The following is a 22153-nucleotide window of genomic DNA, read 5'->3' as shown; positions in this document are numbered from 1 at the left end:
TATTTCTAGGACATCTGGAGTCTCCAAGCTTATCACCTCTAATCATAAACAGTTTCTTCATTTACTTCAATATGAGCAAAATAATATTTTTTTTTAATGTGCCGTGTTGTGAAAAAGATTAGGAAGTACTTTTCTATACATTGATGACTCTCAAATTTAAGTCTCTCCCCTGATATTTTCTCTGAGTTCCAGGTATATAGATCCAGATACCTACCTGACATCTCCACGTGCGCACTAATGGGCAGCTCAAACTTAATCTGTCTAAACCAGAGCTCTTGACTTCTACCTCTTACTGAAATTTTCTTCTCTCCCAGTGTTTCCTCCCATCTCAGGAATAGCCTTAATCTCTATCCATTTGTTCAGGCCAAAATTCTTGGAATCATTCTTGATCTCTTTCTTCCTCTCGCATCTCACATCTATTTCATCAGGGACTCCTGTTGGTTTTGCCAGAAAATATATCCTTAATCCAACCATTTCTCACCAATTCCACTGCTAGTGACCCAGTCAAGTGACTGCCCTCCATTTCCTAGACCGTAGCAAGAACTTTATAACTTGTCTTCCTGCTTCCACTTTCTGTCTCTCCACACCTCATTCTTCCTACCGCTGAGTGATCCATTTAACACGCAATTCAGATCAGGCCATTCTTTTACTGCTCAAAATTCTCAAGAGGCTTCTATCACTGATGGAGTTAAGAAAACATCTGTACTGTGGCCTCCAGGGTTCTCCATCAGTTGTCCTCGAGACTGTGTTTTAAAAAACTCAAAACCTGAAATCAACCCAAGACTTACTGAATCAGATCAGAACCCTGGGCTACACCTCCAACCTCATTCACGCCCACTCTACCCCTTTTTATGTTCTGCTGGCCTTATAACTTTTCTCAAACACACCAAGCATAGGCTTCCCAATTCACTTTGTTTTCACTGCCTTCCACCTTGAATAGCTTCTCCCACGTGTTTGTACTCTTGCTCCCTTAGCTCGTTGAGTATCTGCTCAGCCGTGGCCTCCTCTTAGCCATCTTGTCTATCTTGTTTATTTAATTGATATGTTTATTGTCATCTCCTTCTCCTGGACTATAAGCTCCATGAGAGCAGAAAATGTCTCTGTCTTGTTCATCCCTGTGTTTTCCAGCACATTGTAGGTATTCAATACATTTTTGTTAAATGGAAGAAATATCCACATGTAGTTAGACCTGGGGCCCCAGGGATCTAGTCTTCAAAGACACAGGGATGCAGACGCAGGGAAAAAAAAAGAGAAGTAAATACCTAAAACCTATATATATAAATTAGAACATTATCTCAGGCAAGGCAGAGGTCCAGTCACTGGAACTGAAGACCTTAGGTAGGACAGGACTAAGAGGAAGAAGAACTCAGGGCTGTATCCTGAGAGGGACTCCTGTGAACCTATTTTAAGCCCCTTGAATAAAGATAACTTTGGGGACTTCCCTGGTGGCACAGTGGTTTTGAATCCGCCTGCCAATGCAGGGGACACGGGTTTGATCCCTGGTCTGGGAAGATCCCACATGCTGCGGAGCAACTAAGCCCGTGTACCACAACTACTGAGCCCGAATGCCACAACTACTGAAGCCCACACACCTAGAGCCTGCGCTCCACAACAAGAAAAGCCACCGCAATGAGAAGCCCGCGCACCACAACGAAGAGCAGCCCCCGCTCAGTGCAACCAGAGAAAGCCCGCGGGCAGCAATGAAGACCCAACGCAGCCAAAAATAAATAAATAAAATAAATAACTTTATATATATTAAAAAAAAGATAACTTTGGTGCTTGAGCCTGAGACTGAGCAGAGCCTTCTGATGGACGACAAGAGGCTCCACCAGAGAGAAGAAGCCTGGTAGGAGGAGCACACGTTCAGACCATTGCTAGACAGAGTGTGAAATGCCATGTACATCTTTGACTTTTCTTCAAATGCAGGGCTCTGTGACTCAGTCTTGTAGTATTTTCTTTATTTCATACATAACCATTTTGCTGGACGATCTCAGTAAGGCTGTGTATAAAGATGACAGGAAGCATCCAGCTCTGTTAATTGTGCATCTTAGTGTGGCATAAGGACATTTGTCACTCCGGTGCACTTCTCTGTGCTTCCCACCCGAGAAATTTCAAGAAATCCAGTTAATCTTCTGGGAAATTAAGCAGCAGTAAGATTCTGTAGTCGTCCTAGTCTAGACTCTGATATTGATCATGGAACAGACAAATTGGAGAAATGAGGTAAAGTGGCCTTCTCATGTCTTAGACTTAAGTGCAAATACTCAGTGGAGAGTGACCTTTAACAAATGTAAATCTACTTTAAAAAGCATCACGTCTGTGACTCTTCAAAGTGTGTGCTAATGGTCAGCTAGATGTTCCCCTCTCAGCTTCCTCTGATTCATTTAGGAAAACTCCTGAGAGCCCACTAAAGGGTTTTATATGTTTCTCATTGATGTTTGCTTTTCAAATGTTTGTCAAGTTCAGGCATTTGTATTGGTCCTATTAGTGTTTAAAGGATTCAAGTAGAGAAAACGACCCACAATAAATGGACCAAAATAGAGACTCCTAAGGACTATGTATGCTAAGCCCAACATGTTATAGCCCCAGGAAATTTGAGTTACCCCAAAACTGAGGTGTCAAAATGGCAGATAGGTTAAGCACCTGGACTTTGAATCTTAGCCCTGCCATGTACTCGTTGTACATCATTGACCCTTTTATTTAAATTCCATACATAGGAAATAATGCCACATCTACCTCATAGGTGTTATATAAACATCTAGCATATAGGCATTCAACAAATAATAGTTATTTAATTAGAAATACTTATCAAACACCTGGTTCTAAATAAATCTAATATGTTCTATATCGAGACCGCAGAACAGTAATTACTGAAATGTATGAATCATTATTTACTTATCATTTTACTGCCAATACTAACCATTAAATTGGAGTCCTTCTCACTTGACTATGGTTTTAAGGCTTACAATAAATCACAGATATAAAGTATTAGAGTTGTAAAGACCTAAGAATCTTAGGGATCCTCAATCTAACCACCCACAGAATGTTAACACTATTTCTTTAGCAAACTTGGTCAATGATAATCCTGTAATTACATGCAAAACCATACTGAGAGCCCAACAGACACCCAGACAAATTATTACATGATAAGGAACTGAAGGTAGACTTTTATTCCCTCAGAACAGATGAAAAGTACCTCCTTATGACTTCCATATACAAGCTGGAGCCTCACCACCAGGAGCCACTCAGAACACAGATTCTCTACAACATCTTACAGAAAGACCCGAACGAATTTTTTGGACAGTGCAATATTTGAGAGCAGCTTTCTCTTTCTCTGTGGTCTTCTTTACTCTTGAAAAAGGTCCCTCATTTCCTAAAGCCAATCTTTACGATTTCTAGACCAGTTCTACTCTTACCCCACACCACCTACCATACTGGATGCTCACACTTGCACTTGCTCAAATTCATTGATGTCTCTTAGGCAGAATTGCCAACAGTATCCTCAGTTGTGGTGGGAAGATGTGTAAGATGGCCATCCATTCAATGTATTTCCATTAATGGAATTCATGGCATCATCCTAAATGTTGGACTTTAATTTTCTAATTCACCTCTTTGGTTTCTTCCAAAATTTTAATTTTTAAGGAAATTTTGAATTGTATAATCTTTATATTTCATATTTCTCCCTTCTATGGCATCTCCTAAATAACAGACAAAACTATTAAATAGTTTTTAGTCCTCACTCTCTGCTTGAGACACTTCTCCCCTGTGACACTGAGTCACTATTAATATTCTTCAAGTATAGCCACTCAAACTTATTCCACAAGTCATCTGCCAATAATGTCATCCTGGGCAACACTTGTCAAAACTTCATCCATGGGGACATCAGAAGACACTTTACCAGAATTTTTTCCAAAGCATTATTCAAGTGAAAAGATATTTGGATTGTATTTTTGGTTGAATTGTCATGTAACAGTCCTATATTCTCAGAATTTAATACTCATAAATCTTGGAGTCTTAGAAAAGTATTTTTATAGATTGCAACTTGGAATTCTCAAACAAATCCCATCCTAGGTGTTAAGGTAGATTAGATCAAAAGTTCTTAACGAATCCATGCATGGACCTCAAAAATTATAGTTCTCCGAGGATCATAGGCAACATATTAAATTATGTGCATATATGTATTTTTCTTGGAATAAAGTCTCCAGCTTAGAAGAGTCCTATACACAAAAATTACCATTGAACAAGATTAAGTCTAATTAAAAATGCCCCAAATTTAGGCCTGTCTTATTCCCACTATATTTTCTATTTGTGCTCTGCAGCAAGACACTTGCTATCCCACTTTCATTCTCCATTCCTTCCTGATGGCCCAAGATAGCCAAATGCACCCTGCTTACGCCTACAAGGATTACTGTGTTTTGAAACAGTGGCACATTTTCACACGGACACCTTCAAAGATTGAATTTAACATAAATAAAACTTTCCTGAGGCAATCACAACTTCTTCCTGTGAATTAGTCTTCTGATATCTAGTGTTTATGAGAAGAAGGCATCTTTTTTGTTGTTGAACATGAATCATGAGGACAAGAATGAAGATATGTGGAGGATTTTTTTTAGAAAATAGGGAAAACTAAATGAACTGATTCTGGCTGGGGTGCAATAAGCAACTTATGGTTTAGTAAGCATCACATGCATAAGATCTCTTTGTTTAGCAAATGCTCAAAGCCCATTCAATTTGGCTCGTATAAGAGTAGGGTTCACACACAGCTGGACCCAGGAACTAGAGTGGGGTCACTGAGAATCATATTCTTTCTTTTTCCCTTTATAGCTCTTCTGCCTCCTATAGTGCCTTTATTCTCAGGCAGGCTCTTCTAATTTGGAGGGCAAGATGGCTTTAGGCTCATATTTTACCAGATTAGCAACTTCAGTGAAAATGGAAAATCTCTTTCCTGATAGTTACAGGAAAAGTTGCAGGTATTTCTCTCACTGCCCTGTTGGGATCACATGCTTATCTCTAAAGCAGGGGTAGCCAGAAGGATACGGTCCTCTCATTAGCCAAGTTTGGATCAGGTCCCTACTCCAAGACTCAGGATTAGTTTCATCCCCACCCAAACTGCATGGACAGAGTATGGGAAAACATGACTCCCAAAGGAAAATTGGAATGTCATAACCAAGAAGATGAATGGACGCTTGGGAGAAAATGCAAAAACGGTCACCAAAATGCATAATGCTTAAATAAGGGCACTGAACTTGGTTTTCTATAAGGTCTCTTCCAACTTTGTCTATGTCTCTGCTTTTCATTTCTTCAAAATTGTGCGTTAATTTTTACAAACATGATAGTTAGTCACTCTTTGTGATTAACTGTACTTAATAATAGCTACAGTTTAATGTTTCAGTATAATAAAATGGAAAACCATTTCATTCTCTTTTTTCTATTATTAGTCTCTTCTATATAGGCATTTTTCCACACCTAGTGGCATTATATCCTAACTGCAAGAAAAGTAGCTAGGAGTGATGTAAACCCTATTGTGAGCACTAGCTCCACCAACTCAAAGCTGTAAAGTGACCACAAACCACATAGGGGCAATAAAGTTGGCCCCTTCTTTCTATTCAGGGATACTGTGAGAATAAATGTTTGTAAACTCTTTAAACCCTTCAGAGAAAAGTGCTGTATAAATCCAAGTGATTATTCATACCATTATCCAACACAAATTGAACCTCCATCCCTTGGAGACTGTTTCATTGCTAATTTCACTGACAGCAGTTGATAAAGTTGACATTTGGTTTTAATGGCACTGGCTAATAAGCTGTCAGAAGGTTTCACAATCTTATCAAGTAATATATTACATTACAAATATTAAAAATTACTCTTGGAATTAACATAATCTACTTTGGACACTCCATTGAATTAATCTGATAGGATATGCCAAGTTTTGTTCTTTCCTTGTTACCCTAGGGAGACTTACATAGTCATTGGATATGGGGATGAATGTTTATAGAGTTCTGTACATTTGTGCGTGTGTGTGTTTGCTGCATATGTACTTCTGATGATGAATACTCAGCCTGCATCAGAGTAACTGGTATTTTGGCGTGATGCTTTGAACTTTTGAAAATACACACAAACCTGCAGCGCCTGGTTCTGCTCAGATCCCTGTATAGCTTTCAGTTTTTGAGACTACTCCAATCGTTATTATGGAAAGAGTGTAGCATTTAGAAAAAAACTGAAGATGAAATCACAATAATTGCTTCTATTTATTGAGAGTCTCCTCTGGATTAGTGCTTTTAATAATTATTCATTTTATCCTTGCTACAGCCCTTTAAAGATAATTTTATCAATTTAAACTCATACTTTCAAGCGACAGAAAACCCAGCTCAGACTGGCTCAAACGAGAAAGAAAATTTATCAACTTGTCTGCAAATTCAGGGCAGAATCCAAGAGCCGTAGACATGGCTCAACCAAGGTCTCAAATGATATCCCTGGGATCTTTTTCTCCATCTTCATCTTCTAGATAGACTCTGTTCTCAGAGTCCTTCTGGTGAATGTTAGCTCTTAGCTCAAACTCACAAATATAGCACCCAATCCAGCAGACAAGAGAATCTATTTGTTCCATCAGCTCAGAAAATATCTACCAGAATTCAATTTTCCTGGTTCCGATTGGCCAGACTTAGATCATGTGACCAGCTCTAAGCCAATCATCAAAGCCTGAGGGATGACTGCTCTAGATTTTACTGATTGGCTTAGCCTTAACCTATGTCACCTGTTTGTACCCTGGAGGGGAAAGACAGAGACAAATTCATTCAAAGCCCAAGAACCAAGAGTGGGGTGGAATCGTACCATCAAAACAAAATTGTGATATTGTTGCCATAACAGTGGAATGGTGGGAAAGAATGGATACAAGGTAGCAATATCAATAAATATCCATTACAGATTGACACTGTCTTCGTTTTACCCAGTAGGAAACAGAGGCTCAGAGAAGCTAAGTGACTTACATGATATCATACATCTAATGAATGACAGGGTCAGAATTTGAAACAAAGCCCCTGTGTCTTAAAGTTAATGTTCACTGTTGTCTTCTGAGACACAGTGAAGTGATAGCCTATATGGGAAGAAGCATATCTTACTGAGCCTGAGAAAGTCAGATCCCAGGTGTCCACTTTCTTTGGGATAGAGAGAGCTAGAAAGCAGTGCCAAAGTAGTGCTGTTCATCTACACTGTATGCCAACCGTGAAGCTAGTTCAGAAGGAGAATCAAAGAATTTGCATTCAGTGGAGTGGGAGGAAATTGGCATTAAATGCTCTGTTCAAATTCCTGTAACCTCCACCTTCCAGGGATGACTGGGCAGGTAGTGTATACACTATACTGCTATAGAAAAAAGTTATTTTCAGGAATGCGTTTCATCAGGAATACATTTTTCACATCCCTTAGCATATTGAGAATGTTCAAAAAGGCCTCATAATCACTATCAGCAAAGTATATTGTAATTACCCATCCTTAAACAGACCAAGGGACCTTGGTAATGAACTCATTCAAATCTCTTAATGCACATGGATTTGTACTACAACTGTCCTTACCCCTGGGAGCTAATATATGTGATAGTTCTTTGTAAAATATAGAGTCTTCTACACATGAATGTGATTATCATTCCTGTTTCTAAGATTACAACTTTAGACCCCCAAAAATGATGCTATAAACAAATATGTTTAAGATAAAGTAAGCAAAAACAAATTAACTGAAATCAAGTCATTTAATAATACTAGTGTTGGGAATGGAATAATGCCCAATAATTATACCAATGCTAATAAGAACTTTACAGAACAGAATAGTATGAATTTATGTAGATTTAGGACTGAACACTCAAAGGTATGCTATAACCAAATATCTGAAGCACATTTCTGATTAAAAGGTTAGATGAACAGAAAAAGTGGTCAGTGGGGTGGCTAGTGAAGAGAGGATGGGTATCGAAAGCAGTAGCTATATTGTTACTAATTTGACTAATACCTAGATGATATAGCTGTTGCTGACTCTCCCAGTGGCAAATCCATTCTGACAAACTTCCTGTCAGCCAAGCCAGCCAAGGTCTCTCTTCTATGGTGACTTCACTGTGCCATAGTGGATTTGCAGGCAAACTCTGTCTCCAGCTAAAACAGAGAAGGCTGACTGTTCTCTCTTGTAGGACCTTAATGTCAGTCCAGTGAAATCTAAAGAAATAATCTGATGTGATTAGAACACATAATTAGAAACTGATATAGCAGGGACTTTTATATGTAATTATTCATACGTTTACTCAGTAAACATTATTTGAGCAGCTAGGAAGCATTGACACCATGCTGTGCCATGGTGAGTTCTGGAAAGCCCTGAGGTGTGGACATTGCTGCTCTAGTATGCATGAGATTATGTTAAAGAAAGATGTGTTTTTTAAATCAATATCTAGTAAGTGCTTTGATAGACATAGGAACAGAGAAAGATGGGGACATGGAGAAGGGAACAGTTTGGCTGCACAGGAAATAAACAGGTTTGGCCTGCCTTGACTTTCTTTCAGGATGAGTCATAGTTTGCCGCCTAAATAGACTACTTGGACTAAACCTCTCACTTATTCTAATTTTCAGTACACCCCACTGCTTCCAACCCAATTTTGCTGAGCTCTCTAAATTCCTGACACACTACTATCTACTGACTCTTCTTACTTCCTCAGATACCATGAGGTGATGTAATGAATTGAGCCTGATAGTCTTGGGCTTGACTTTTGTTCGTGTCACTACCTATATACCCTTGAGCCAAAAGACTAAACCTCTCTTTAGTAGTTCTCAGACTTCCCTGGTGGCACAGTGGTTAAGAATCCGCCTGCCAGTGCAGGGGACACGGGTTCAAGCCCTGGTCCGGGATGAGAAAGCCCGCATGCAGGAACGAAGACCCAAAGCAGCCATAAATAAATGAATAAATAAATAAATAAATAAATAAAAATCCCTTTTAAAAAAAAACTCTCTTTAGTAGTTCTGCATCAAATGAGCCTTCCAGGAATGGATGTTGAGACAGAGTTACACGTGCAAGAGGCTTATGGAGTGGGTGGTGGGAAGAAGCCTGTGAATGGTAAAAAGGGGAGGAAATAGGACAGGGCAGGGAGAGCCTCAGACTGCAATGCAGATCTGACAAAGGCTCAGCCAACCCCTCAGAGAGCACCAGAGCAAAGACTACCTGTTAGAGCAAGGGCATCCCTCCACAAGCCACCATTGGGCAAAAATGGTTAGGTCCTAATGCCCCAGGAGTACAGCCTTGCTCAATTGCCCTGGCCAATCCAAGGGTTCTATAGCTAGAGTATGTCATCTGACTTCACTCCCCACAAATAAACAGCAAGTTCTTGGCTGAAGAGCTATCTCAGCCCTGCACCTCAGTGGTGGCCACCGATTCTCAAAGACTTGCTATAGCGCCACCTTCTCTCTAGTGATCAGTGAGTTAGCATATGGATGGTTATGCTTCCCAATGACTGGAAATTTGACTCTAAATCTATCAATAACCCATAAGACAGGTTAAGCAACCTCAACTACTCCACATTTTAAACAGCTGAAATTAGTTAAGGTGTCAAAAAAGAAAAGAACTATGACCACCAAATGTCATTTGTTTGTATGCACAGACACAAAATGATCCAGTTTTCACAACAAGCTATTATTTTGAGACCTGTGTAGGCAATCATGAGAATGTTTATTGTGTGAATAAATTACAGCTTATCATATCACATAGTGGAGAGAGACAGGGCAACAGCAGGCAATAGTGGAGAAGGAATGTATTTACAGTCAAAGCTAGGTTTGAATCCCAAACCTGTCATGAAAGGCTATATGTCTTCAGGAAAAATTACATAGTTTATTTGAACCCCAGTGTTCCTCACCTGTAAAATAGAGTTAATAATACACATCTCACAGTCTCACAGCCTGTGCGTATAGTGGAAGAACCTCTATGATGGATTAAACAAGCATGTGTTGATTCCTAAGGACCCCTGGTTGTTCCTGACTGTTCTGCAGCCATTTTCTACCTAACAATGCTCAGAAGGAAGACATCACTCTCAAGCTCTGAGTTCCAAAATAAAGTGTTGTTTGCTTAAGTCTACAGGGAGATAATAACCTTGAAACCCAGACTGATTCAAGAAAAAGAAAACGGTGTCTCAGAACTCCCACAGTTGTTTTTTTTTTTTTTTTCTTGCTTTTTCTCTCTCTTATTTATGTCTTTAATATGGAAGGAACTGGAACTTGGAGGAGTCACTGTATGGAAATCACAGAGAGGGGAGAATAAAGGATAAGACGTGGGGGAAGCCACACTTTAAAAGGAGAAGAAATATTCTCCTGATTACACAAAGTAACTTGGAAAAATTTAGAATGAATGAGACCAGATGCTCCCTGGCTCCCTAAGAAGGGAGCTAGGACAATCCACCCATGCCAGGACTGGGTGCAGTGACTGAACCTCAGGATTGTAAGTAGGGATCCAAAGACACAAGGCCCAGAGATGGTGTTGTCTCTCGATAGTTACTACCTCCAAGGTCCAGGATGATCCTTTGTGGATTTTTAGCTTTACCCACAACTTTATAAGTTCTAACTTTATTAGACTCTACTTACATTATCCTAATTTCCACATACCATCTGTTTTCTGCTGGGAATACTGCTTTTACAGATGTTAATATCATAATGTCAGAAGATCACACCTACCTAGGAAGATTATAGAAACCAAATGCTTTTCTTAGACCATGAGATAACAAAGAGGTTAGAATTGTTTTGGAAAATAGAAATGCATACTGAAATATCCTAGTTTCTTTGTCAGACCGAGTTCTGACAAATATGACAGAACTTTTCAACTAAAAAAAATAAAAGTCATATTCATTTTCAAATTCAAAGTTAAAAAAAATAATAATTTCTTTAAAAATAGGTTTCTTTTCCTGTTTCCTTCCCAAATAATTCAATGCAAAATGATTCGGTGGGGCTGAGTAAGGCAGGTGTCTGTGGGTGGAAGAGGTAGATCAAGGTAGCCCAGCACAGGAGTTAGAGTCTGAGCAGAGGAAGGAGGGTATCTGCCTGGCAGGGCTGCCCAGCACAGAGGATGGGAGCCCAATCAGGTATTGGAGGGGAGGGGCAGCTTGCCAAGGATGTCAGAGTCTGACTGGCCTCTGGAAGGCATTTGTGTGGGAGTGTTACCCTGCGGGGTTACTGGAGCCTGAACAGGGTAAGAGGAACCTACACGTAGGGGGATGGTGATATGGGCAATCAGGTATAGGATGTCAGAGTCCAGGAAGGGTGAGGAAACATTGATGTTGAGGGTATCCCAGCACAGTGTCAGAGCCTGAGAAGGCAGGGGAGGGTTTCTACATGGGGGAAGAGGTTGGCCCAATGCAGGGCACCAGAGCCTGGGCAGGGGGAAGAAGGTATCCATACAGGGGAATGGCAGCAGCAGCCTAGCCTGGGAGGTTGGAGCTCAAGTGAGGAGAGGAAGGCATCTATGCAGCAGAGAGAGGAATAGCAAAGTAGGCAGAGAGGTGTGTCATAACCTGGGCAGGTGACAAGGGTCCCCAGGAGGGACTGGGGCTTGGCTGTGACAGGGATCCACTGGAGGGTATGAGAGCCCAAGCAGGGTGAACAGATGATCTTTGCAAAAGTGAAGGGTGGCCCTTGTGGCAAGGGATGGTTTACATGCAGAGAGGATGATCAAATAAGTAAATGCATTAAGGGTAATGGATTCGGGATTCTCACTATTAAGAAAGAGAGTTCTAAATATAAAAAGAGAGGAAACCAGAATGAACCCTGGAGTGTCAAATTGGAATTGGAGGTGCCGATATAATCTCATGGTTTTTAATATATAAATAGATGAACACAGCAATGAGGATGATGTAAATGTGTATGTGTGTATATCTAGAGTACGTGCATATATTCCCTAGCTCTGTCCACAGAAAGGACCTAAGAGCTGAGTCATCCCAATAGCAATGATCAAACATAGCAGGTGCATCTTGGTTTCTAAATAGTACTGTTTGCCAGTAAAAGGAGTCAGAGTTACTTGGAGAAATGGCTGAATCTAGGGCTGAGACAGGGATGGTACAGAATGAGCCTGGAGCACCTTTTTTGGCCAGTATAAAGAAGTATGCAAAGATGGATGGGGACATATCAAGAGGACACATGTGCCAACCTAGAAGGGCTCCCATTTGTCAAATCACAGACAATTAGAGCATCAAAAAATAATAAGAGTAATGGACTATGACCTATTGAACAAAAGAAGAATCCAAGTGTCTACACTGATGTAAATATATCAATGAATAAATTGAAAGGTTGATGAATAATGGGATATTTACATAGTTTCATACATAATACCTCCCTTCAAAACACTCATTAACCAGAAAGGAAAGAGGAATAATTTTACAATGGAGAAGACCGATAGAGTCCACTTAATCAAGTGGTCAATGTTAATATCACTAGTAACAGGACAAGTGGAAATGATGTGTGACCTGACAGGAAACAAGAAGAAGGACACAGCACCACTTCAATGGTATTCCTCCCAAAGGTGCATATCATGAATCTACTGACAAAGAAACGGCAGACCAACCCATATCAAGGGACGTACTACAAAATAACTGGCCGGTAACATTTCAAAAATATCGAGGTCATTAAAGTGCAAGGAAGACTGAGAAATTGTTCCAAGCTGAAATAAACTAGAGACATGCTATCTAAAAACAACTATTGTAGAACACTTGGAGAAACTTAATTGGGGCTTGAGGATTAGATAGCAGTAATGTATCAATGTTACCTTCTGATTTTGATAGCTGTTTTGTGATCATAGAGAGGAATGTTCTTATGTACAGAAAATAAACATTGAATGTTTTGAGGGTGATGGGACATCATGTTGGCAGATCACTCTCAAATGGTTTCGGGGGGGAAGGGAAATTCTTTATGCTGTACTTCCAAGTTTTATTTAAACTTGATATTGTCTGGAAATCACTCTGAAAAAGTTATTGGAAGATTTCATCACAATCTAGCATTAAGTCTACTACCCCTCAGTCGTTTTGAATATGCAAACTTTGTCCTTAATGAGCATTTTTGCCTTTTATAGCTCCTTCAGCAAAAAGAACTCAGACCCATTCTTAGGAAGATAATCTGGGTCATATAATTTATAGGGTAACAGTTGGCAACATGACAACCCCAGTGAGATTTCTCTCTCCTTTTTTAGCTAACTGCTTCTACTTAGAAATAAAACTTTAAATATTCTGCTCTGACCTTTTTGCCTCAGAGGAGAGTTTAATTACCTGCCCAGTTTACATAAATTATGTTGCCTGTTTGTCTAAAATTGAATCCTGGGCAGAGATCAATATGGCCTCAGAAAAGCCAGAGCAAATGACTTCTCTCAAATGCCATCAAAGGTCACCAGAACCTTTCCTGCTTGGATGGGGACACATTCTGTTCGACAACCTGGAGCGTGTCACAGGCCTGCTGCCTGCTGCCTTGGGTACCAACAACAAGAGCATGATTGATCATCAGTTAGAGGACACTGAGTACAAACTCCCTCAGGAGTCAGCTCTGTGGAATTAATTGAATACCATGATGAGTCTGATTCATCACTCTCCAAAAAGAAAGGGGAAAATGGCACAGAACACACCCAGAGCTTGATGCATGAGGTTTCGTGGAGGTTAACTGCAATTTAGATTCAAGATCCTGATGGTCACAGACAGTGCATGTGCTATTTGGTTGCAGATGCACAAAATAATCCAGGCAAAAAGTACCTTTCAATCTCTTCATTCTTCTTCCTCTTAGGAAGGTGTTACTGGTGACGGCCAACTATGTGTCTGGCTCTATTCAAATAATCACATTATAAAATATTTCATGGTAGAGGTATAAATAAAGTGTAAAATGATTTTAGACAGCAATAGAATTTTCATCTGGGAGATTCAGAGAAAGCTTCATAGAGGGTATAATGTTTGATTGGTAACTAGAAGAAGGGATATAATTGTAGTGAATATTTGGAAAATGAATGCAAGAGGAAATAGCAAGAGCAATGTGACAGGAACTGTGTAAATTTGAAGCCCAGCAATTACTTCAATACAACCAGAGCCACAGGGAAATAGTATTGGAAAGAGAGAACAGCTCATGGATGCTGAAGTCAGAGCCTAAGAAAAAATATGCATGTAGTGTAAAGCCAGAGGGAGAAGAATCAACAAAGAAGAAACAGAAACATGTAGAAAAGTTGGAGATTTCCATTAGCTTAAAGACAAAAGAAGGAGAGGAAAAAGTGCTGAACAAGGTCAAAATGTACACAGTGGTCAAGACAGTAGAATTGAGAAACCACTGATAATGTGATAGCAAGAGCAATTCCAGCCTCAAAATCAAGGAACACATCAGCTCTCAAGGGAAAGGAAGAAACTGTATTGAAAGTCAATGTAGTAGGTGTGGATTGACCTTTCTCATAGTTTGGTGGTGAATGGAGTTAGGATGGAAGTAAAGATAGCAGTGCAAAGAGAAAGAAGAAAAAGAGAGGTAAGGGGATTGATCTGCTAATGAAAAGCAAACCATCGTGGTAGGCAGAAGGGTTGGCTGCAACATAGAGAGATTGGTGCTCTAAGGAAAACAGCTGATAACTGTTATATCAAGTTCTTAAGGGGGTGGTGAGAGGAGATGGAATTGAAAGTATAAGAGTATCTCTTCCAGCAGAAGAAGGAAAGAAATGATAAGAAATTTTAAGATAGGCATGATGATGAGTGTTTGTGGAAAAGAGATGAAAAAATCCAAAATATGTGGCTTTACTATTTTATATACATTAACAGGTGAGATAAATGTGCAAGAAGAAAAGGAGGTGTAAGTAAGGAGAGGTGATTTGTGGGATACACAATCAATTGCGAATGGCAACTCTTGCGGGGGCACAGATTTCAATCAAATGCAGAAAGCTTTTGTGTTAATAGAAGAACGAACCATATTAGGGCAGGATAAGGTAATTATTGTAAATTACTGTAACAAAAAGAACCCAGAGAATTCATTGGCTTACAGAACAAGATGTCTATTTCTTTCTTATGCCCAGGGTGGGGTATCCAGGTTATCTGTGGCTCTTCCCCACTCAGCCACTTAAAAACCTAGATTTGCAATGGCTTTGTCATGTTCAACACGTGACTTCCAAGTTTGCTCTGTGTCACCATCCCAGTAGAAAAGAGCTTAGAAGAATTTGCATGGGAGGTTTTATGTCCAGACCTGGAGGTGGACACATCATTTCTGCTCATATTCCATTAGCTAGAAGCCAGTTCCATGGCCGACCTGATGTGGGTGAACAGCTAGTAGTCCCTGTGGAGAGATCTATGACTCTATACTAAGAGATAAGGACCCATGTTAATACGCCAGATCTCCTAAAGCTTAGAAAGTTCTTCCCCAAAGACACACAATACTAAATTATTCATGATATAAGCTTCAAAGTTTGTAGAACATCAAGGGCCACAGGCTTGCTGGAGCTCTCCTTGGTGCTGAACCCTGTATAGCTGCCTGGATCTCTCCAATGTAAATAAGATTCCCACAGAAAAAGGTAAGGAGCAAAATGGTACATAGACCTCGAGGTGATATATTAAAATTAATACTGTTGCTCATACAGAAATTTCCATTGAACACTTTAAGGTTTGTCCACTTGATGAGAATGATTGAATGAAGGAGTGAAAAGAGCCTTGGACTGAGAATTAAATAATCTGGGATATAGTCCAGATGTTGTCACTAATTCTCCAATGATCTAGCCAAGTCACTTCTTTCTTCTGCTTCTCAATTTTCCCTCTTTTAAATGCTGCTAATGGGCTCAGTGGATCTAGTAAACTTTCCTAGTTCAAAAATAAATGTGTAGTAAGGCCTTTTAGAGTTGTCAATGTTTTCTTGCCTCTGTGTCTCACGAAGGAAGAGCCCCAAGTATGTGTTCAGCTGTAAGGCATTCTCAAACACTGATGTCTGGAATACAAATTATAACTCCTATGCGGAAAGTAGTTTGGTACAGGTTTCAAGAGCCTTAAGTAAGCTCATGCTGAAGGAAATACAAGAAACCTTGGTGTCTGCAGAGAATTATATATAATTACATATAATAGAGAAAATTAAAAGCAATCAAAATGTCCAAGTTCAATAGGAATATAAAATACAAGGAATATATGCTGTCATTAAAAATAGGGGTTTTAAGGTTTAGTTAACATAATGAATATTGAGGAGTCATTAAAATGTTTGGTTAATTATTTAAGATAATAGAAGTATGCCATAAGTTTCATCTCTAAAAATGTCAGCCCCTCCCAACACTCTCTTGCATTTCCCCTTAGCTCCTATTACCACCTGAAATCTATACATTCCGCTAATCATGTTTATTTTTTGTCTCTCCAAACTGGGATGTATGCTTCATGAGGGCCGTAATATTTTTGTCTCTTTCGTCCCTTGTTTTAACCCCCATTTCCTAGAAAATTACTTGGAAGAGAGTTGGTATTCAATAGTTATTTGCTGAATGAACAATTTAGTGTCAAGTGAAAACGCAGATAAACTTAGATACAGAGCATGATGATTCTAATTTTATAAAGTTAACATATATGTATATGTGAGTCTGAATATGTCTTGGCTATTTATCATAAGTTTATTTTGTCTTGAAATGCAAAAGTATAAAAGAGGTATAAAAAACACTCATTTTAAAAAACTCAGGTGATTTTATTTGACTTTAAATTCAATATGATTATCTGTGATATTTAGTCATGTCTGCGCATTTGTGTGTATGTGTGTGTTATGTGTAATAATGTTATGTTGATAATTCTTGGTCCCTTCTTTCAAATTGTGTGGCAGTTTGACTCTTTTTAATCTTCTTTATCTCCATTGCTTCCCCTGTAGTCTAAATTTCCACCGTCATCTCTCTCTTGAACTGCCACAAAGCCTTTTAACAGGTCTCTCTGTCATCACTCTTGATCCTACAGTCTACTCTTCGTACAGCTTTACAATTTAAAAAAAATTTTTTTTATATACAGCAGTTAGTAGTTATCTATTTTATACATATTGGTGTATATATGTCAGTTCCAATCTCCTAATTCATCCCACCACCACCACCTGCCCCCACCATCCTTTTCCCCCTTGGTGTCCAGACGTGGATGGACCTAGAGACTGTCATACAGAGTGAAGGAAGTCAGAAAAAGAAAAATACTGTATATTAATGCATATATGTGGAATCTAGAAAAATGGTACAGATGAAGCAGTTTGCAAGGCAGAAATAGAGACACAGATGTAGAGAACAGCTTTACAATTTAAAACTGTAAAATTGATCCTGCTATTCTCCCATTAAAAACCCTCAACAGCTTACCTTCACACTCAGAATAAAATCTAAACTCCTTATTAACTATGGCCTAAAGACTCTGGACAAATCCCCCAACTTCATCTCTTGCCCTCCCACTCTCACCTCACTTTATTGTACTTTTTCCCTTTTCCTCAAAACACAAGATCTTAGGCTTCTCTCAAACCTTTGTACTGATTTCCCTCTGCCTGAAGTGCTTCTCCTTCAGATTATTTCAAGCTGGCTGCTTCTCATTCTCTAAGCCTCTAGTCAATATCACTTCTCAGAGAGGTTTCCAGGACCACCCATCCATGCCAGTTCCATGTGAGTCACTGCCTTCCTACTGCCTCACCCATTGAAGTTAAACATTTATCTTTGTCTGAAATTGTGCACTTATTGTGTGTATCTGTCTCTTCCTCTAAAAATTAAGTTTCCTGGGGGCAGGAAAATTATCTGCCTTCTCTATATTCCAAAACCTAGCATAGCCCTATACATATAGAGTTACTCAACAACTATTTGTTCAGTGAATGAACCAATGATTCTGACCTTTGCTCATAACTGCTCCAAGGTGTAATATTTCTCCTACTCCATCTTTAGTATCTTCCATTCCCATTCCTGCTAATTAACCTCATTTTGGCTCTTTGACTTTACTTTCATAAGAGTTTTTCAGTCTTATTGAGGTATAATTGACAAATAAAATTATAATATATTTAAAGTATACGTCATGATGATTTAATATACATACACATGTGAAAGGATTTCTCCCATCTAGTTAATTATCATATCCATCACCTTACATATTTATTTTTTTACATTTTGGGTGAGAACATTTAAGTTCTACTCTGTTAGCAATTTCAATTACACAGTACAGTATTATCAACAATAGTCACCATATTATATTCAATACATTGGATCCTCAGACCTTATCCATCTTGTAACTGAAAGTTTGTACCCTTTCACCAAACTCTCCCTATTTCTCTGATCCCCCAGCCCCTGGGAACCATTCTTCTATTCTCTGTTTCTTTGAGTTTCACTTTTTTTTTTTTTTTAATTCCACATATAAGTGATACCATGCAGTATTTGTCTTTTCTCTGTCTAGCTTATTTCACTTATGCATAATGCCCTCAAGGTCCATCCATGTTGTTGCAAATGGCAAGATTTCCTTCTTTCTCTGAAGGCTGAATAGTATTCACATATGTATATATAAAATATCTTTATTCATTCACTCATTCATGGGCACTTAGGTTGTTTCCATATCTTGGCTATCATGAATAATGATGTAATGAACATGGTAGTGCAGATACCTCTTCAATATCTAGCTTTCAATACTTTTGGATATATACCCAGAAGTGGAATTGCTTGATCACATAGTGATTCTATTTTTCAGTTTTTGAGGAAGCTTCATACTGTTTTCCATCATAGCTGCACCAATTTACATTCCCACCAAGAATGCACAAGGGTTCCTTGTTCTCTGAATCCTTGCCAACACTTGCTATCTTTTGTCTTTTTGATGACAGCCATTCTAACACCTGTGAGGTGATATCTCATTGCAGTTTTGCCTTGTATTTCCATGATGATTAGTGATAATGAGCACCTTTTTTGTGTATCTATTGGCCATTTGTATGTCTTCTTTGGAAAAATGTCTATTCAGTTCCTTTGCCCATTTTTTAATCAGATGGATTGGTGGGGGGTGCTACTGAGTTGTATGAATTCTTTGTGTATGTTGAATATTAATCCCTTATCAAATATATGATTTGCAAATAATTTCTCTGGTTTCTCTTCAAGTCATATAAATCTTCCACCTTTTACTTTCATAAGATTTTGAAGCAAGACTTGGACTTCCAATGATAAAAGTATGGGTAAAGATATGAGCAGAGGACATTCCAGGATGAGGACATGTATGAGAAAAGGGATAGAGAAAGGTAAGGAATTTGATGATGTTCATTAAAAGCTATTGTAAAGTCTATAGTCATCACATTAATCAGAACTCTTGTGTTAATAAAAGACAGTGTTTTAAGCCAAAAAGGAAATTTATTACCTCATCTTACAAGAAAATTCAAGCATTGGCTTCAGGCATTGGTGCATCCAGGTGATCAAAGAATGTTATCCAAAATATTTTTCTTTAATCTTTCATACTGTTTCTTTTGTGTTGGCATTTTTTCAAGTAATCTTTTCTTCAGGCAAAAATGACCACCAATAATTTCATCTTAAATCCTAATAGCTTAGCAATATAAATAAATTGATATCAATTCTTTCCTAATAGCTACAGAAAAATTTCAAAATGTTTCTGCTAGTCAGATGTACTAGTTAACCTATTACTTCCTAACCAATCACCCTAAAACTCATCATTTAGGACAATGATAATTCATTACTGCTCATGAGTCTGCAGGGGGGACTAGTGGTTCTGATAGTCTCAGTGGGGCTCATTGGTGCATCTGAAGCCAGTTGTGGGACAGTTGGCTGCGGATCTTGTCTGGGTTCTCAACTTGTTTGGGCAATGGCAGACTGGCTGTTCTAGAGCAGCATTAGCTCCTGTGTCTCTCACCCTCCAAAAACTTAGCCCAGACTTTTCTCATGGCAGTTGCATGGTTCTAAGAGAGAGGGTGGAAATACACAAGTCAAATTGAAGTCAATACTTAGAATTAGTACAACATTACTTCTGCTGCAATCTATTTGTCCTATTAAGTCACAAAGCCAGTCCATATTGAAAGGACTGGGAGGAACTTAATGGGAAGAGGTTTAAAGTCACATTGCAAGGGCATGGATACAGGGAAGGTGAAAAATTGAGATCATTTTTACAATCAATCTCATACTGGACTTAGGTCAGAGTCCTATCCTTAAATTAGTTCCTATGAACCAGGTGTGAAAAGAAAGCTTAGCAGTAATGGTTTATAAGGGAAAAGTGTAGTGCTGTTCCCATAAGAAGTGATGATTAGAAAGCAAACTCAGCCGTTTTCCACTACATGGGATGTACAAGCAGGAAGTCAGTTTGTCACAGTGTTTTAGAGCATAAGGTTTTGATTCAGACTGTTGATATTGGAATCATAACCCTGCCACTTCCTCTGTGTGTTTAAGACATTACCTAACCTCCCATATCCCAGTTTTCTCATCTGTAGGATAGAAATAATCTCAGTTCTTCTCTCCTGGAGGTCTTTTGAGGATTAAATCAGACAATACAAGTTAAGTGCTTTCAAGGGAACCTGGTGCTTAGTAAATGTTCACTAAATCTTAGCTGTTTTGTATTATTACTTGGCAAAAGTCAAGTTGTGAAATATTATGACAAAAAGAGCGACTTATCAGGAATATCTTTTAAAGGAGAAAGCTTGACTTTCTTTACAGTGATGGAGTGAGATTCCTCCCTTTTATTTCCACTATACTTGCCTTACTGAATTCAGTTTCTAGTATCATATTAGAGCCCCAGGGGAAAAATACCCTTCCATAAAGAAATTTAGGTAAATTTCAGGCTTAAGGAAACAAAAGCTATAAATATGAGTTTGTGGCAAGGACACAAAACTGTGTCAGCATGGTTCCAGGGTAGTATGGAGTTCATCATCAATTATTAAACAAGGTCAATATTTGTGGCACAGAGAAGCCTTTTAGCATATATTATTTATGCAGATGGTTGTAATAGGTTCTCCGTCCTTGAATAGGGAGATTTGAGAGTGGAATACTATTAACAAGAAAACTACTTGGCACAGGAAATAGGATATCTTCTTTTCCAGGAAATTGTTTCTCTCACTCTCTGTTCACTATCTTATTTCTACAAAAGGAAAGAATCTCTAATAAATCTATAATTACTATGCTTCTCCATGCCTTATATTATGGAGAAGGTGTATAAGGAAGGAAGAAGAAGGTTCTAAGACAAAAATGATATTGGTTCTGGCCCTCAGGAAGCCTACAATCTGGCTGAATAAATATAATTTCAAGTATGAAGCAGGAAAATGGTCTATATTAACAAATGCTGTAACATGGAATAGAGACAGATATTTAGTGGTTAAGTTCAGACAAGAAGTGATCAGCATGTGCTAAAACATCATGATGGGCATAACAGGGGATGGCATTTCCCCCAAAGTGTGATTAGGAGGCAATGAATCCCACCCATTAAACAAACAGAGAATAGCACAGGACAATGTGAGATCATGTCCCTATGGTCCATGGGAAGAGCATGCATTGTGATAGTCCATTGACAACCAGAGAGGTTAGAAAACATACAGGGCTTTTAATTGTTACCTGTTAAATGACCTGATGGGAGATTAGTTCTGAATGTCAAAAGATTAGTATCATTAAAAATGAGCAAAAAGAAGAGGCAAGGGACAGAAATCAGAATTCACAGAGATTGGAACCAGCTATATTGGACTCTTCCTCTCAATCCCTGCCCCTGCCCCACTTTGTTCGACTTCATTGATCCTCAGTATCCCCATCTGTAAAATGGAAATTGCAATAGTAGCTACTGCATATGGTTACCATGAGATCTAAGTAAAGTGGTTAACACAGTGCCTGCCACAAAATAATGATTCAATAAATGTTAGCGCTATTAACTTCTCTTATTATAGGTATAATTTGGGAAGTCATAGAGTCAGAATGTTAGAGCTGGAAAAAATATGACATGCCATCAAACCTAACTCAGTATAATCTAGAGGTATGAAGTTCTCTTCTAACCATCTTGCTTCTGAAGACAAGGTGGAAATTCAACCAAGTTGACTGCGAGTTTTCTATTTGCATTTATCTATTGAGATATATCTATTGATTTCCTCCATAGAGGGCTTTTATGAGACCAACTTAATACAGCATGTTTCCCCATTTTCATCAAGGATTGTAACCAAGGTCAATCTATATAGAGATGGCCTTTCAGCAGAAACAGTGATTTCATCATGCTCAATGAGTTTCA

This window comes from Eubalaena glacialis, chromosome 17 (genome assembly GCF_028564815.1).
Source record: "Eubalaena glacialis isolate mEubGla1 chromosome 17, mEubGla1.1.hap2.+ XY, whole genome shotgun sequence".
Taxonomy (NCBI): domain Eukaryota; kingdom Metazoa; phylum Chordata; class Mammalia; order Artiodactyla; family Balaenidae; genus Eubalaena; species Eubalaena glacialis.
Note: the sequence above shows the minus strand (reverse complement) of the source record.